This window comes from Salmo trutta, chromosome 27 (assembly GCF_901001165.1).
Source record: "Salmo trutta chromosome 27, fSalTru1.1, whole genome shotgun sequence".
NCBI lineage: Eukaryota > Metazoa > Chordata > Actinopteri > Salmoniformes > Salmonidae > Salmo > Salmo trutta.
Window position 1 is genome coordinate 19,374,608 of NC_042983.1, and position 16,911 is coordinate 19,391,518.

At 47.2% G+C, this 16,911-nt stretch overlaps 1 protein-coding gene and 1 non-coding gene across 3 annotated transcripts in view; one reads left to right on the top strand and one right to left on the bottom strand.

Moving 5' to 3' along the window:
* LOC115164528 (prolactin-releasing peptide receptor-like) overlaps window positions 1-16,911 on the bottom strand; it is a 64,987-nt gene that overhangs the window by 40,116 nt on the left and 7,960 nt on the right. The gene's annotated exons all lie outside the window — the stretch shown is intronic.
* Window positions 12,399-12,471, top strand: trnar-acg (transfer RNA arginine (anticodon ACG)). The gene has a single exon. It is a non-coding gene; the product is annotated as a tRNA-Arg (tRNA).

Here is a 16,911-nt window from a genome sequence, read left to right on the forward strand (position 1 = left end):
CCAGGGAGACATGCGCGGCGCAGGTGGCGGAATAAATCAGGATGTCGTCAATATACACCACCACCCCCTGCCCGTGCAGGTCCCTGAGAATCTCGTCAACAAAGGATTGAAAGACGGCTGGAGCATTCTTTAACCCGTACGGCATGACGAGGTACTCATAGTGGCCCGATGTGGTACTGAATGCGGTTTTCCACTCGTCTCCTCCCCGGATACGCACCAGATTGTAAGCGCTCCTGAGGTCCAGTTTCGTGAAAAAACGCGCGCCGTGAAATGATTCCACCGCCGTAGCGATGAGAGGTAGTGGGTAACTGAACCCTACTGTGATGGAATTTAGACCTCGATAATCAATGCACGGGCGCAAACCTCCATCCTTTTTCTTCACAAAAAAGAAACTCGAGGAGACGGGTGACATGGAGGGCCGTATATACCCCTGTCTCAGAGATTCCGTGACATATGTCTCCATAGCCAACGTCTCCTCCTGTGACAATGGGTACACATGACTCCTGGGAAGTGCAGCGTTTACCTGGAGATTTATCACGCAATCCCCTCGTCGATGAGGTGGTAATCGGGTCGCCCTCTTTTTACAGAAGGCGATAGCCAAATCGGCATATTTTGAGGGAATGCGCACTGTGGAAACCTGGTCTGGACTCTCCACCGTCGTCGTACCGATGGAAACTCCCTTACACCTGCCTGAGCACTCCTCTGACCACCCTATGAGAGCCCCCTGTCTCCACGAAATATTGGGATTGTGATTGGCCAGCCAGGGAATCCCCAGCACCACTGGAAACGCAGGAGAATCAATGAGGAAGAGACTAATCCGTTCCCCATGATCCCCCTGCGTTACCATGTCCAGTGGCACCGTGGTCTTCCTGACCAGTCCTGACCCTAATGGTCGGCTATCTAAGGAGTGCACGGGGAAAGGTTGGTCCAACGACACCAGGGGAATCCCAAGCCTTAATGCGAGCCCACGATCCATAAAGTTTCCAGCTGCGCCTGAATCGACTAGCGCCTTATGCTGGAAAGAGGGAGAAAACAAGGGGAAAGTTACTAAAACGAACATGTGACCAACAGGGAGCTCTGGGTGAGGTTGGTGCTTACTCACCTGAGATGGACGAGGAGTGCTCCGCCTGCCATCCCGATTCCCAGAGGAGCTCCCCCAGCACCGGTCGGTAGTGTGTCCTCTCCGACCACACTGGGGACAAGGGGAGCCTCCTCCTCCGGTTCCCCTGGACGCGGCCCCCCCTAGCTCCATAGGTATGGGAGCTGGAGGACCTGGAGGTGGAACCAACAGGGCCCCGTCTGGACGCCCGCACGCAGCCAGCAGATTGTCGAGACGAATGGACATGTCGATCAGTTCATCTAGTGACAGGGTAGTGTCCCGACAGGCTAGCTCACGGCGGACGTCCTCCCGGAGGCTACACCAATAGTGGTCCATCAGGGCCCTGTCGTTCCACCCCGCTCCAGCAGCCAAGGTCTGGAACTCCAGAGCAAAGTCCTGTGCGCTCCTCGTCTCCTGACACAGGTGGAACAGCCGTTCACCCGCCGCCCAGCCTTCTGCTGGGTGGTCGAACACGGCCCGGAAACGGCGGGTGAACTCGGGGTAGTGATCCCTTGCCGAGTCTGGGCCATACCACACTGCGTTGGCCCACTCCAGGGCACGTCCCGTTAAGCAGGAGACGAGGACGCTTACGCTCTCCTCTCCCGAGGGAGCTGGATGAACGGTAGCCAGGTACAAATCCAACTGTAGCAGGAACCCCTGGAACCCAGCCGCCGCTCCATCGTACTCCCTGGGGAGAGCCAGGCGTAGGGCTCCGGGTCCGGACGTCGGTAGAGGGGTAGATGGTGGAGGGGGATTTGGTGCTGGGCATGCGGTAGGGAGGCCACTCCTCTCCCATCGTCCATCCTTTCCATCATCTGCTCCATCGCTGAGCCGATTCGGTGGAGGATGGTGGTATGGTGAAGGACCCGTTCCTCCATCGATGGGAGAGGAGGGGAGGCTGCTCCTGCTGACTCCATAGCTGGGTGCGGGATTCTGTCACAGTGTTGCTAGGAGTGGTGGTAGGAGTCAGGCGCAGAGAGCAGAGGTACGGAACTTCGTGTTTATTTGAACAAAAAAACAACACGATCAACGCCAACACAAACGGCGTGGGAAAATTGCCAAGTGCCCAAAACAGGTGCACAGCATGCATATAATATTAAGTAATAAATCGCCAGCACATCCAACGACAAAAGTACAACCTGACGCTAAAATAATCCCGCACAACACTGGGCGGGCTAACCAGGCTTAAATAACCAAAATCAAAAGACCAAATGAGGAACAGGTGCAAACAATAAGACATACCAAACGAAAAGGAAAAAGGGATCAGCGGCGGCTAGTAGGTCGGTGACGACGACCGCCGAGCGCCGCCCGAGCAGGCAGGGGAGCCACCTTCGGTGGGATTCGTGACACATACTTTTTCCAACCTACACTGTGAATGTTTAAATTGTGTATTCAATATAGATAAGAAAAACACGTTGTTGCCCTGTGATCACATTAACTAAACTGCAGTGTTTGGGTTGTGTCTCCAAGTTTCATCCCTGCAAGCTAAAAGGCCATACAAATAAAATGCGGCATTACGTCACAGCATTTATACTTCACTGTGGCAATGGGGCAAAACATCTATTGTGTTATTTCTATCAAAGAATTATAATAATCCCACATGGAAGTAAAATAATATATTTCAACGTACTACAAACAATAGTTTGTATTTAATAAATTGGTAAATAAAATACAAAAAGGTTGACGTGATGGTGTAAAATCAAATAAATACATTAATGGTTATGTTATCACTACAGTTAAAATAACGTAATAAATTATGAAAGCGTGAAACTATCCAATTGGGCAGTGTTCTGTGAGAGTTCAGCACAAACAACAGTTATTGCAGTGATGAGGATGAAGACTTCCACAAGTATTAAATGGCAGACCAATAGGCTAGATAGGCTAGTGTCCGACTGGGAATTTGGCCAGGACAATCCCTCTACTCCCTCCATATAGTATGTGTCATAATAGTTGTATCTATAAGTCAGGACCTCTGTTTAACATCTCATCCAAAATATTAATGCTTGTCTTGACTACACAAGAGAACCATCTTACCATACTAGGGTATTAGGATTAACTTGGACCAGCAGCCTAGACGTAACATAGTAAATGTAAATTCTGGACACTCAAATTAGTTTGATGTTACATTTGGTATGGTTATTAACCCTTTTAGCTAACCCTTCCCCTAACAACAAAGCCTAACCTTAACCCTTTAACCTAACTCCTGAACTTAATCTTAACCCTAACCCCTAACCCCTAGCTTAGCTAATGTTAGCCACCTAGCCACCTAGCCAGAATTCATAACATACGTGACTCGTTTCAGGAAACTAGGTGTATGTCGCGTGTCACTACTTCACAGGAGAGCCATTTGAACATAAACTTGTTTTTATATAAAAATGTGTTATTTGGCAGAAATGCCTTCTGGAACATGTGAACTTTCATGTGCCTTAATAACAAACCTGTATGCCATCTGTAAATACAGATAAAATGGTTAAATTACGAGCCTACCCAGCTAGCACAGTGGATCTGGACCGATTCCATCTGCGAGTCTGGGCACTTGGCTGAGAGTCAGACTCAGACGACGCCATGTGGCCTGAGTCTGGGCCGTCTTTGGCAGTATTACTTATGGCTAGGATGCAGGGATTGAGTTCGGGCCGATTCCGATGTGAGTTATCTGGCCCAAATGTATTACTTGGGGCTCAGGCCGATTCCGGTGAGAGTTATCTGGGCCAAATGTATATATTACTTGGGGCTCGGGCCGATTCCAGTGTGAGTTATCTGGCCCAAATGAATTACTTAGGGTCGGGCCGATTGGGGCTACTCTCTGGCAGATGATTACACAGGCTGATTTATTTAATTAACATTTCATTATTTATTTTTCTATATTTTCTCATTGTTTCTGTGATCAAAAAATACAATTAACATTTAAATGAAATTCTTTAAGAGTCCTGTGTAGTATTTTAGTATTTTGATACTTTGTGCAAGGCAATTGATAAGCATTAAAACTTTGTGGATGGAGCCTCCAGAGTGGCGCAGCGGTCTAAGACTGCAGTGCAAACTGCATTGCTACAGATGCTGGTTCGAGACCCGTGCCGGCCGTGACCAGGAGACCCATTAGGCGACGCACAATTGGCCCAGCGTCGTCCGAGTTAGGGGAGGGTTTGACGGCTGGGATGTCCTTGTCCCATCGCGCTGTAGCGACTCCTGTGGTGGGCCAGGCTCATGCACACTGACACGGTCACCAGGTGTATGGTGTTTCCTCCAACAAAATGTTTTTTGTGGATGGGTATAATTTGTATGTATACAATGTATAACAGTAATATTTCTAATTACTAAATCGGGTAATTTTGTATACATTTATTTAAATTTGCATCAGGCCGCTTCTGGGGGGATTCTGGTAAGATGTCAGCAAAGTGGGCTGAATTACGGTAGATGGAAAGGGCTCGATGTACTTGGGCCAATTCTGGGCAGTCAATCATTTTCATTCCGGGTTGAGTCCGACACCCGATTCCGGGACGATTCAATCAGTTCCGGCCCCCCGGAAGTGGGCCGCTTCTGGGCCGATTCCTCATTGCTAGTTGGGTAATTGGTTTAGCCGTATGTGGCTGAGATAATGAGTGGGCTGGACATGCCGAGAGATGAGTTCTGATTGGTCTGCCATGTTGCTGGCTTCTGTCTATAACATGCACTGGTCAGTATGTGTAGGTAATCCTTTCTAACACAGCTTTTTTGAAAGATATCATGTAGTGGAACTGCATAAGTGTTGCTCTCCACTTTCTGGAGGAGAGCATCTTTGGAATGCACCATGGAATTAGAGTACGATAGCTAAGGAGATGGAGAAAATTATTGCGTTTGATTGCAAATTATGCAGACGGAGTCAAAAAGAGAACACACTGAAGTCTGTTATATAAAACACCTGTCTCCGGATTACATCTTCAAACTAAGGGCAACCATAGCATCCGTGACAGAGAGGGCGAAGTGTCCATCCATGTATACGTGTAAGATAGCCTAACTAGCTACATTTTTCATATTAGACATTTCTAATTTTGTCAGAAAGTTGTTTTCATTTCAAGTTAAAGTGTACTGTTAGCTAGCTAGCTAATGTTAGCCGGCTGGTTCGCTAGCTAGCATTACGTGTATAATCTATGTAGTTATATTATTCGTATGTCGGAGCCATTTGCATTGCTAGTTATTGCCTAATGTTAGCTAGCTAACATTAAACCTGGTTGGTTAGCTACCTGCAGATTCATGCAGGGTAGTAACGTTATGAGTTGGGATTATGGTTCATTGTTTAGCTAGCTAGCTACATGTCTAAACAAAAGACTCCACTGTGCAAGTAACCATTTCAATAAAATGTTCATGATGTCACTGCGACAACTGTCGATAGACGTAGCTAGTAAATACTCCGATTTCAGAGCACTCTAGTCTGAGTGTGCCAGAGCACAGAATAACTGACGAATTTACGAACACTCAACACCCGGTGAATATGGACGGTGTCCGAAAACGTTGGCAAAAACGTGTAACTAAATTGTTGCCAGAAACACAGTAGCAGTCACCAACGCTCTGAATCATGTTAAAACAGCCTAACCAGCTCTGCTAGGGCGAGTAAAATGGTCAGAGGATGTGTCTCTTATTTGTGTCTGGAAGTAGCTAGCAAGCTAGCCAACGTTAGCCAGTTAGCTTGGATGCTTGACTGCTGTTGTTAGGTCAGAACGCTCGGATCAACCCTACTCCTCGGCCAGAGCGTCCAGTGAACGCTCCGAGAGCGAAATGCTCTTAATTTACCAACGGACAATATGACAATGCTCTGAGTTTACTAATGCCCAGAGCGCACTCTGAGCACACTCTGGCACTCCAGATTAAATTTATGAATACACCCGTTGTTTAAACCAGCCTTTAGTCTTTAAATCTTTGGTTGTTTAGTACATGGCTTCACATGTGAATCCTTAAAGAGATGGGTGAGGATAAGGCTTTAGAGGGTGTGAATGATGCTGAATAGTTGTTGACAAAGAAGAGCTCTCCAGTAGGTGTACCAAAACATTCCCAGGGCCATTTTCTCAAAAGTGAGGTAATAACTTTATCAACTTTCAAAGGATAATTACTTTCTCATTGTTCCTCAACAGTCGTGTATGATATACCGTTTCCTAGCTCTGAGTCTCTACTTTTATCTAATATAAAGAACTCAATTTCAAATTTTGCTACATAAGACCGAATATAGCCGGTCGGTCACGTACAGTATCATACGTTTTACAAATTCATAACATATAATAAGAACTGTAATTCATAACATATCATATGAAATGGGTGATGGACATCCACAAATTAATACATTTCATGCTAAATGGGGTGTCTCGGATTTACATACAGAATAATACAAAATGCTCTGAGACCAGGTTGGGACCAGAGGAAAGAGTGCTCCTTACTGGACCATCACACCACAACTACATGCCCACCGTATTTCTCCAGCTATGCAGATAATAATTAATATTCCCTATCTCTATTTGAAACCTTGACATTACACTTTGTTTCAAATTATAACTAAAAAACATTTTCCATATGCGTCCATCCCTCATTCGTTTGGCACTCTATGTGACATAAAGATGCTTCCTTCACAGGATTTAGTCAAGCTGAATAAGAGTTTTATAGAGGCTGTCACTATAATGTAACGAGGCCCTGGACTTCAGAAGACAGAGGTCACTGCAAGGTGGATGGACTCAGCTACGTAGTCTAGGTTACGGCTGTTGATAGCACTCACACTCAGACAGCCATTGGGAAGCAGGTAGATATGTCTCCTATTTTCCATTAATTCCACTTGTTGGACTAAAGGAGACAGGGGAAGAGGTCATAATCGAAGATCAAAGAAAATACATTTTCAACATGGAACATAGCACTTATTTTATTTTACATAATTTACTGGTACCAGGTAGTGTACTAGTACAAAAGAACGGGCAATTATTATATTGAGTAATACTGTATATTATGTCTTTTATCATACGCTTTTACAAAGCATGACTGCTTCAACTCAGCTCGGCTAAAAGGGGTTAAATTCAGTTCAAGAAAACTGTACAACATCATTGATAATGGTATAATGAATATATTTGAGAATGAAGTGGATGAAAGCAAACTAGACATGGAAATTGTGTGAGAAAAGTGCTGACAGCAAAGGCTAGGTAGAGAATGCTGGTTCTTTAAAAGCAAAGAAACAAAAGCAACCTGTCTTGATGTTTTCAAATGCTCTTAGACTTTCGACCAATTCCACGATCAATGTAGACCGGAAGTTGCAATGCCTAAATGGAGTAGCTACATTGTTCTGTTTGAATTGGTCAAAAGATGACAAATTCTGAGCTTGACTAAGATGGTTTGCTCACCATTCAGCCAAGTGCAGCAGTACAGTCCACCATGCTGGATCAGGTGATCCCAGCTGCCAGGACATCCCAGAAGCCTTAGCTTCTCACTCAACCTCTCTCTGACCAGCATGCCTCTCTCCACCATGCTCTTCACTCCCTACTGCCTAGGACAGGAATTTACACAGTTGTCTATTTAGCTTATCATGAATGATTAGGCCTGGGACTGAATGGCTAGCAGTTTGGAGCTCTGCTTTAGGCCACATAAGAGGTGCCCAACCGGCTCGCCTGCAGTAAGGACAAATTGAGGATGCCTACTATAAGACAATGCATTTCCCTACAGAGATTAACCGTCAGTCTGCTGTATGTCCTGGGATCTTGCAATCGTCACATTCGATGAAAGATACACTGAGAGGCAAGTGAACCATTGAAGTGACTCACCGTAAAGCCCAAAGCTGTAGGAGAAGGACAGAAGCTCCATCCCCAGAGAGGCACACTGACTCACTGGCCAGGAGTCTTATTCAAAGACCCCTTGGCATGGGCCCTGTGCAGACAGAAGGAAGACAGCAAAAAACCTACTCCTCTGGGAGTGTAGAAGAGAGAAAGAAGAAGAGAGAAGAAGAGAGAGAGAGCACGAGGAGACTGAACAGGACTACTAGAACAACAACCTCCAAAGAAAATAAAAAAAAACATTGATAACAGCCATCATTACTAAAGACTGTAAAGACAGTTGGGTTACGGAGCAGTACCCACCATAAGCTCTGTGAGGACTAAGTCTCCAGTGCTTCTGGGAGATGTCTGAACCAGTAGGGCAGTGAGAAGAAGCAGACAGAACAATGACACTATATAGTGATCCTGTGTATGTTCCTGATGTTTAAAATAAGTATTTTCCGGATGTTAAAATGTATATTTTCCGGATGAAATCAGGTTCCTTTTCGGTTCTAAATTAAAGTTGAAAAGACACCATTTACAGACATTGACAAGATGTCTTTTTTGGTCAATCATTTCCAAATAATGGCCAAATTTCTCAATGAAGTGTTGTTTTATACACCTGGTTTCAATCCCCCAATTACTTGTTCATTATTTAACCCTCTGTTCCCCCATGGTTTTTTGTGAGTGATTGTTTGTATGTATACGGTCTGTTATTTGTGGGCTAGTTTATTGTGTTGTATATATTGATTCCTTGAGTAAATTACGTTCCTTACTCATTTCTGCTGTCCTGCGCCTGACTCCTCCTGCTTGTGTGTAGCTGGTGTGGAGGAGTCAGGCGCAGGACGAAACAAATGGAAAATGAAAAGTGGATCGGCGATGGCTAGAAGGCCGGTGACGTCGACCGCCGAACGCCACCTGGACAAGGAGAGGGACCGACTTCGGCAGAAGTCGTGACAGTACCACCTCCTTGACGCGAGGCTCCAGCAGCACACCGACACCGACCTCGGGGACGACCCGGAGGACGAGGCGCAGGGCGATCCGGGTGGAGACGGTGGAACTCCCGCAGCAACGAAGGGTCCAGGACGTCCGGCACCCAGCATCTCTCCTCTTAACCGTACCCCTCCCACTCCACGAGGTACTGAAGGCCTCTCGCCTGACGCCTCGAGTCCAGGATGGCTCGAACAGCATACGCCAGGAACCTCCCGCACCTCAGACTCCTGGAGTGGACCAGCCACCACCGGCCTGAGGAGAGACACATGGAATGAGGGAAGCTGTAACTTGTAGCATACCTCGTTCAGTCTCCTCAGGACTTTGAATGGCCCCACAGACCCAGCTTCCGGCAGGGCAGGCGGAGGGGCAGGTTTTGGGTCGAGAGCCAGACCCGGTCCCCCGGTGCAAACACCGGGGCCTCACTGCGGTGGCGGTCAGCGCTCGCCTTCTGTCGCCTCACGGCCCGTTGCAGATGCACATGAGCAGCGTCCCGGGTCTCCTCCGAGCGCTTAAACCATTCGTCCACCGCAGGAGCTTCGATCTGGCTCTGATGCCAAGGTGCCAGAACCGGCTGATACCCCAGTACACACTGGAAAGGGGAGAGGTTAGTGGAGGAGTGAGTTTTGGGCCATCTCTGCCCAGGGGATGAATGCCGCCCACTCCCCCGGCCGGTCCTGGCAATATGACCGCAGAAACCTACCCACATCCTGGTTTACTCTCTCCACCTGCCCGTTACTCTCGGGGTGAAAACCTGAGGTGAGGCTGACCGAGACCCCCAGACGTTCCATGAACGCCCTCCATACTCTGGACGTAAACTGGGGACCCCGATCAGAGACTATGTCCTCAGGCACCCCGTAGTGCCGGAAGACGTGAGTGAACAGGGCCTCCGCAGTCTGTAGGGCCGTAGGGAGACCGGGAAAAGGGATGAGACGGCAGGACTTAGAAAACCGATCCACAACAACCAGGATCGTGGTGTTGCCCTGTGAGGGAGGAAGATCTGTCAGGAAGTCCACGGACAGGTGCGACCACAGTCGTTGTGGAACGGGGAGGGGTTGTAACTTCCCTCTGGGCAGGTGCCTGGGAGCCTTGCACTGGGCGCACACTGAGCAGGAGGAAACATAAACCCTCATGTCCTTGGCCAAGGTGGACCACCAGTACTTCCCACTAAGGCAACGCAGCGTCCAACCGATGCCAGGATGACCAGAGGAGGGTGACGTGTGGGCCCAATAGATCAAACTGTCGCGGACAGCAGACAGAACGTACAGACGCCCAGCTGGACACTGGGGAGTAGTGGGCTCTGTGCGTAACGCCAGCTCGATGTCCGCGTCCAACTCCCACACTACCGGTGCCACCAGGCAAAAGGCCGGAAGTATGGGAGTGTGATCCATGGACCGCTCCTCTGTGTCATACATCCGGGACAGTGCATCTGCCTTAGCGTTCTGGGAACCTGGGCTGTAGGACAGAGTGAAAACAAAACGGGTAAAGAACATGGCCCACCTTGCCTGGCTAGGGTTCAGTCTCCTTGCCGCCCAGATGTACTCCAGATTGCGGTGGTCAGTCCAGATGAGAAAAGGGTGTTTTGCCCCCTCAAGCCAATGTCTCCACGCCTCCAGAGCCTTGACAACAGCCAACAGCTCCTGGTCCCCCACATCATAGTTTCGCTCCGCCGGGCTGAGCTTCTTTGATAAGAAAGCACAGGGGAGGAGCTTCGGTGGCGTGCCCGAGCGCTGAGAGAGCAAGGCTCCGATCCCAGCCTCGGACGCGTCCACCTCCACTATGAATGCCAAAGAGGGATCCGGATGAGCCAGCACGGGAGCCGAGGTAACAGAGCCTTCAGGTGACCAAAAGCCCTGTCCACCTCAGCCGACCACTGCAGTCGCACCGGTTCCCCCTTCAGCAGTGAGGTAATGGGAGCTGCTACATGACCAAAACCCCGGATTAACCTCCGGTAGAAGTTGGCAAACCCTAGAAACCGCTGCACTTCCTTTACCGGGGTGGGAGTCAGCCAATTATGCATGGCTGAAATGCGGTCACTCTCCATCTCCACCCCTGAAGTGGAAATGAGGTACCCTAGGAAGGAGACGGACTGTTGGAAGAACAGACGTTTCTCAGCCTTGACGTACAGGTCATGCTCCAACAGTCTACAAAGCACCCTGCGCACCAGGGACACATGCTCGGCGCATGTAACGGAGTATATCAGAATGTTGTCGGAAAATCTCATCAACAAAGGCCTGGAAGACTGATGGAGCATTCATCAACCCGTACGGCATGACGAGGTACTCATAGTGCCCTGAGGTGGTACTAAATGCCGTCTTCCACTCGTCCCCCCTCCCAGATACGCACCAGGTTATAAGCGCTCCTGAGATCCAATTTTGTGAAGAAGGGCGCCCCGTGCATTGACTCGATCGCACTGGCGATAAGAGGCAGCGGGTAGCTGTACCTCACAGTGCTCTGATTGATACCCCGATAGTCAATACACGGGCGCAGACCTCCATCCTTCTTCTTCACAAATAAGAAACTTGAGGAGGCAGGTGAAGTGGAGGGCCGAATGTATCCCTGCCCCAGGGATTCGGAGACATATGTTTCCATAGCCGCCGTCTCCTGCTGTGACAGAGGATACACATGACTCCTGGGAAGTGCTGCATCTACCAGGAGATTTATCGCACAATCCCCCCGTCAATGGGGTGGTAATTGAGTTGCCTTCTTCTTACAGAAGGCGAGAGCCAAATCGGCATATTCTGAGGAGATGCGCACGGTGGAGATCTGGTCTGGACTTTCCACCGTAGTCGCACCGATGGAAGCCCCTACACACCTCCCTGAGCACTCTCGTGACCACCCCTTGAGAGCCCTCTGTTGCCACGAAATAGTGGGGTTGTGACAGGCCATCCAGGGTAGGCCCAGCACCACGGGAAATGCAGGAGAATCAATAAGGAAGAGACTGATTCTCTCCTTGTGACCCTCCTGCGTAACCATGTCTAGTGGAGCGGTGGCCTCCCTAATCAGCCCTGACCCTAATGGTCGACTATCTAGGGCATGCACAGGGAAGGGCATATCCACAGGAACCAGGGGAATCCCTAAACTATGGGCAAAAGAACGGTCAATAAAATTCCCAGCTGCACCTGAATCTACGAGCGCTTTATGCTGGGAATGCAGGGGAAACTTAGGAAATTTGATAAACACATACATGTGAGCAACAGGGGGCTCTGGGTGAGCCTGGTGCCGACTCACCTGGGGTGACACGATAGTGCCCTGCCTGCTGCCTCGACTCCCTGAGGAACCCCCCCAGCACCGACCAGCAGTGTGCCCTCTGCGGCCACAGATGGTGCAGGGAATGACCCCTCCTCCGGTCGCCCTAGGTGCAGCACATCCCAGCTCCATGGGCGTCGGAGCGGAGGTGCTGGGGGATGGAACTGACAGACCCCGATCCGGACGTCCGCGGGCAGTCAGCAGGTTGTCCAGCCGGATGGACAGGTCCACCAGCTGGTCCAACATGAGGGTGGTGTCTCGGCAGGCCAACTTGCGACGGATGTCCTCGCGCAGACTGCACCAGTATGGGGCCAGTGGCGCAATGGATAACGTGTCTGACTACGGATCAGAAGATTCTAGGTTCGACTCCTGGCTGGCTCGAAGACATATTTATTTGACCAAAATCAAGCTGGGAAAAATAATCTTCAGTTTGTCTGGCTGTTCTCGCTTAAACACATTTTCCAATTTGTAAGTCGCTCTGGATAAGAGCGTCTGCTAAATGACTTAAATGTAAATGTAAATGATCGATCAGGGCCCTGTCGTTCCATCCCGCGCTGGCGGCCAGGGTCTTGAAGTCCAATGCAAAATCCTGTGCGCTCCTTGTCCCCTGCCTTAGGTGAAACTGTCGTTCACTGCTCAACCCTCAGGCGGGTGGTCGAAAACTGCCCGAAAGAGGCGGGTGAACTCTGCGTAATGGTCCAATGGGCAGCGTCTCCTTCACTCCGTACGGCGTTGGCCCACTCCAGGGCTTTGCCTGAGAGGCAGGAGACGAGGGCGGACACGCTCTCACGTCCCGAAGGAGCCGGGTGGACGGTCGCCAGGTAGAGCTCCAGCTGTAGTAGGAATCCCTGGCATCCGGCAGCCGTCCCATCATACTCCCTCGGGAGCGTGAGCCGAATCCCACTGGGACTGGGTGAAGGAGGGATGGACAGTGGGGTCGACGGTAGTGGGGCTAGTGGAGGCGCTGGAAATCCTCCTCCTCTCTCCCAACGATCCATCGTCTGCAGCACGCGATCCATGGTGGTGCCCAGACGTTGCAACATGGCCGCGTGCTGCTGGACGCGCTCTTCTACCGCCACAGGGAAGGCGTCTGCTCCTGCTGACTCCATCCGTTTTGGTGAGTGATTCTGTAATCGGCCTGTGGGGGAACAGAGGGTTAAATAATGAACAAGTAATTGGGGGATTGAAACCAGGTGTGTAAAACTAAGAAAAAACAAATAGAAAATGAAAAGTGGATCGGCAATGGCTAGAAGGCCGGTGACGTCATACACCGAACGCCGCCCGAACAAGGAGAGGGACCGACTTCGGCGGAAGTCGTGACACAATAATAATTTGTAAATCCATTTAATATAGGAAAGGGGAGCCAACTGAAGATTGCAACATAGAATATGTATTATTGCTCCAATCTTTAAAACAGCATGAATTTCAAAGTAGTCAAACATGATATCTAAGCAGCCCTCATCCTCCACATACAGTACAGCACCCATTCTGCCAGTCACATTCTGTTACAGGTCCCCAAGGCACACACATCCATAGGTTGCTTGTCTTTTCAGTTTGCTGCAGCTAGCGACTGGAACAAGCTGCAACAAACACTCAAACTGGACAGTTTATCTCAATCTCTTCATTCAAAGACTCAATCATGGACACTCTTACTGACAGTTGTGGCTGCTTTGCGTGATGCATTGTTGTCTCTACCTTCTTGCCCTTTGTGCTGTTGTCTGTGCCCAATAATGTTTGTACCATGTTTTGTGCTGCTACCATGTTGTGTTGCCACCATACTGTGTTGTCATGTGTTGCTGCCTTGCTATGTTGTTGTCTTTGGTCTCTCTTTATATAGTGTTGTGTTGTCTCTCTTGTCGTGATGTGTGTTTTTATATTTTATAAAAATATTTATTTTTAATCCCAGCCCCCGTCCCCGCAGGAGGCCTTTTGCCTTTTGGTATACCGTCATTGTAAATAAGAATTTGTTCTTAACTGACTTGCCTAGTTAAATAAAGATTAAATAAACATCCTCAATAATGGTTGCAGAAATGTTTTTTTCTTGCCATGACTGTGATATGTTGTTTATCTATCTTAGCACTGACTGTGTGTTGCTCTGGATAAGAGTGTCTGCTGAATGACCAAAATGTAAATGTTAAACGAACACCTGTAAAGCATGCTGGGTATTATTCGAATGAGCGCCGTCCCCAAATAAGACCAAAGTCTGAACCAAACATAGACACCTATGATTGGTTTGAAATTGAGACTGGCCCTAAAAAAGACGTCCAAAAGACGTCGGCGTCGATGCATGCTTAGTGGGATTCATCCACACAGAGCTGCAATTTTCCAGGAAGTGCGCCAGAACAGGTAAATGTGGCATTTACTTTACTGTAATACAAGTCTGTGATTTTTACTTTAAGGCTATATAATAAATAGGCCTTCTAAATGACATATTTGTGAAGGACTATTCATAATATGTATGTATCCTACCTACCTGTTGTGACCCAATGGAGAGGGTTCCCACTTTAGGTAGCTTCATCCGCAGCTAGGCATTTATATTAACATTTATATTAACAATTTGGACTTTTAAGAACAGTAGCATGGTGTCCTTGTTCAACCTAACCTGAACTATTTGGTTTCACCAAAAAAGTGTCATGAAAAGAGTGCCTTTTGCATTAAGTAGAAATTGCCAATATTGTATTTTAAACGCCTGTTATATTAAATGCCCTTTAAAATAGACCACAGGGAGAATTCAATCTATCAGATTTTTTTAAAGTGATAATGCCCTTGAAGCTGGTGTTTGGAGGATATATTGGCACAGGTATTGTGCCAATATATCCTTCAAACACCAGCTTCAAGGGCATTATCACTGTTATATAACGGGTTACCAACATAATCAAATAATGATGGACATATTTTCATTAACTTTATTTTGATTCATTTATTCATACTATTTCAACCTTCCACAAGATATAGTCCCAACACAAATCTAAGGTTGCCACCTAAGCCGGCTTGTCATTCGTTCTATTAGTTTGGTTGCCAGAGACGCAACCCAGTCGTTCAGTTTTTTTGTTCTGTATCTATCGACGTGACCCAGCCGTTCGTTCTAAATGTTCCATTGCCATACTGGCTGGCAACATTCTTATTCCTTGCTTGCTAGCTAGCCAACTATGGCTAACTTACAGTCACGTCAAATGTCAAAAAGAATAACAACAGTAGCTGCATTTGCATTTGTTTAAGCTGTTTTCTAGTGACATTTTTTTGGATACATCCATGCTAATGAGACGCGATTTCGCCTGGCATAGAAAATGTGCACTCTCGTCAGGACACTGTTGTTCAGAGGAGCTAGACAACAACACAGCTAACACAAACACAATCACTTCAAACACTGAAGCTGTAAAGACCTCAAACTAGCTGCACTTCATTCATTTTACTTTTTCTCGATTGACATGCCTTTGTATATATCTATAAAAATGATGCCAGCTGATTCATGATTTAGACTGGCTGAGAAACGCTGCCTGCCTGTCTGTCTCGTCCCGATTCCCGACACGTTCATTACTACGGGACAGCTGGAGATTGTTTCAATATTTAAATTCAATGTTGCAAATGTTGGAGAGACAGACAGCATGGTTTATACAAATCTCTGCTGTTGAAAACTAAATGTTAGTCTAAAAGAAATGTGAGATAATGTCTAGACGCTTTTTATAGTGGAGATCAAGTTCATAATTTGCCTGGCTGGGCTGATGAGACAGTGGATTGCACAGTCAGATGGAACAGAGTAGATAAAGCTGGGGGTAACTTGTGGAATAGACACCAGCTGGAATTTGCTTTTAACCAATTAGCATTCAAGATTAAACCCACCCGTTATGTAAATATGAATACGACTTGCTTAAGTGTCCCTCCGTGCACCCTCTGTGACTTTTCACCATCATTGTACAGCCCTGGTTATTTGATTGCTTTGACAAAGTAATTTCATCCTTGTTATGTGATCTGAGCTCTCGTTTTAATATGGGGAAAGTATTCCTTGTAAATATTTTTTTCTAAAGAAACATTGAAATCTAATAGTGAAATCATATTGTACAAGCAGGTGAGCTGGTTCTACTGTTTTTGACCATTCTTCTGGTGTTTTGTTATGGAAAACTGAGTGGGTCGATCATAAAACTTCAACCCTGTTACCCATAGACAGGCTAGAATCATTTTTTTACATTTCTTTTTTTTGTGAAGCTTGCATTCAATTTCGATGCCCTGTTGCACACAACAAGCTTGCATTCCCCCTGTCACAAGTAGATTTATGGCTGATTTCACATGAAATTGTCAACCCTGTTACTTTATTTGGCACTTAAAGGGCACTTACAATAGTATTTTTTTATTTAAAGGGGCAATCTGCAGGGGCTACATCCATTGTTGGACTAAATTAATGATATACTGTATATGTACCACCCATTGATTCTTGAAGAATATAACTTCTAAACGCTTCATGAACTGTCATACCCCATCAGAACCCAATATATAAGCTTGTTTTACTCCAATGTTTGTAAACAAAGTAAATATAAACAAACACTGAATAGCATCAAAACAAGGTTGACACTACACTTTTGATAAGTAGCATGGATGGTCAGTCCTCTGTCTATGAATTTGAAAGTGGTTACATTTCTCCATCCCCATCCCTAAGCTTTTTAGCGAAACAGTGGCAGGGAGAACTTTGTTCTTGTTTCAACTGCTGATTGCCATCTCAAGAGTTTAACCTCATGAGATGGGACATGTGTTTTTATGAAGTTGAATATGTCCTTATGACAGAATGTTAAAATTAGGTGAAAACTTTTTTTGTCCAAGTTGCACTTC